Genomic DNA, 2,119 nt, shown 5'->3' on the forward strand with positions numbered 1-2,119 from the left:
CTGTGCACATGTGAGTGTACACAGACACGCACACCTGTGCATACACGCAGCTGCTGTGAACTGATTGACCTGGACAGATACAGTATAAGGTCACTACAACAGGCTAAATTCAGATTACACTATTCAAAGCCTGCCTCTGTAGGTTACTAGGTATGTGACTACACTTAACAATTGTGACTCTGTTTGTCTCACCATAAAGTGGGATAATACCAGGATCTACCCCATAAAGCTACTGCAAGACATAAGTCTTAGCTGAAATATAATGCATTCAGTAGCCAAACATTATTTGTGGAATTCTCCCATGAGGGTAGTATTGTAGATTGTGTGGTAGAGTCATTTAAAGTACTAGTTATAACAGTCTCAGTTTTCAGCCAATTTCATTTTTAATAAGGCTGGTTATGGTATATGCTTAGCAATGGGAGAAAACATGCATTTCAAATAATGTGCAAACTGGTACACGTGTGTAGAGTGTTGATAGTAAACCCAACACACAGCTCAATGAGACAGCACTGCCATAGTGAGATTGTGTGGCAAAGAAGGACTCCTGAAATTTGAAGTTTGTAAGCATGGTTGCTGTGGCACTGTGGCCTTCTGTGTGCATTAATTATCATTCTCTTTTCCTGACTTGATACAAGCCAGGGTCATCTGGAAAGAGGAAATGGCTCCATTGGGTTGGCCCATTGGCAAGTCTGTGGAATGTTTTCTAAATGATTGATGTGGGAGGGTACAGCCACCTGGGCAGGTGGGTACTATAAGAAATCAGGCTAAACAAGCCAGATGGAGCAAGCCAGTAAGCAGTGTTCCTCCATGGCTTCTGTTTCAGTTTCTGCTTCCAGATTCCTTCCCTGACTTCTCTTCATGAAGGGCTATTAGCTGTAAGATGACATAAGCCCTTTCCAGGCTGCTTATGGTCATGGTGGTGTTTATCACAATCACAGAAGCTAAACTAAGACATATTCTAACTGGAAAAAAAGCAACCACATTTATTTTGTTAAACATTGATTACAGCACATCTAGGCAAATAATTCTGAAGCCAGTTAATGGCTATAATATGCATGCATCATCTTTGTAAAAGTAATTCCCTCATTTATTAACAGCTTTGTACATACACACCGTATATTGCAATTATATTCAGTCCATTATCATTTCTTATTCCACTCTCTCCCCTGACCATTCATAGCTTCTAATTTCATGCCTTTTTTTCCTTCCTGTTTGACCCACCGAGTTTAATTCGGGTTGCTCAGAGTGGGGTAATACACTGGAGTATGGGCAAGTTAACCAGGGGCCAAACCATTGAGAAATATGATCTACCCCACTATGCCCCACAAGCCCATCAGCTTCAGTGTTGACGTGTGAAGGATTCATGAGCTGCATCCCCATCCCTGGTGGACTGCTGAAGGCCCTGGTCTTGTGCAGATAGATATTCTGCCAAGAACACTGCAGCTGTGTGTTCATGACCAACATGCAAATTCATGACCAAATGCAAGAATCAAAAATTTCTCTGGCCACTCCCTTGCTTGCCTGGTTGAAGGGGGATTGGGGATAAAACAAAGTAGATCTGATGCAAGGATGACAAGTATGTAAAAGTCCAGAACAAGCTTTCTTGGCAAGCCTGAGCCAGGGCATGTAGACAGTGTCATTCATTTTACTCGTATCCCTGACCCACCCTGCATTTTTAGGGAGAAAACAGAAGTGAGACAGGCCTGAGGATGGGCAGTATGTTCTGAAATCATGTCTCACACATGGATGTGAACTCGGGTCATGAGACTTAGATTCCCAGCTCAGTCACTTGCTCTCTGCAACATCCAGGCAAGTCCCATGAACCACCTGGGCTTCTAAACATCAGGGCTTTTATATCCAGAGTTCTTTTCATTTCTCACGTCCCACACTTCTGCTCTAGCATTCCTTTGCTCCTTGGGCCTGGAATTAATCTGAGAATCCAAGAAAGCATCTGGTTCTACAAAGATCAACAGCCGCCCATCACCACTCCTAATCTGGTTTGTCAGTTCCAGGTGGCATGGGCTTCAACCAGGACCATCTGTCCCTTCCAGCAGCTCCAGAGCCACTCTGCATCAGAGACTGGACAGACAGATGTTTTCACCTTGACCCTGCTGCTTCT

Source organism: Cricetulus griseus, chromosome 3 (assembly GCF_003668045.3).
Source record: "Cricetulus griseus strain 17A/GY chromosome 3, alternate assembly CriGri-PICRH-1.0, whole genome shotgun sequence".
In the NCBI taxonomy this organism is placed as follows: Eukaryota; Metazoa; Chordata; class Mammalia; order Rodentia; family Cricetidae; genus Cricetulus; species Cricetulus griseus.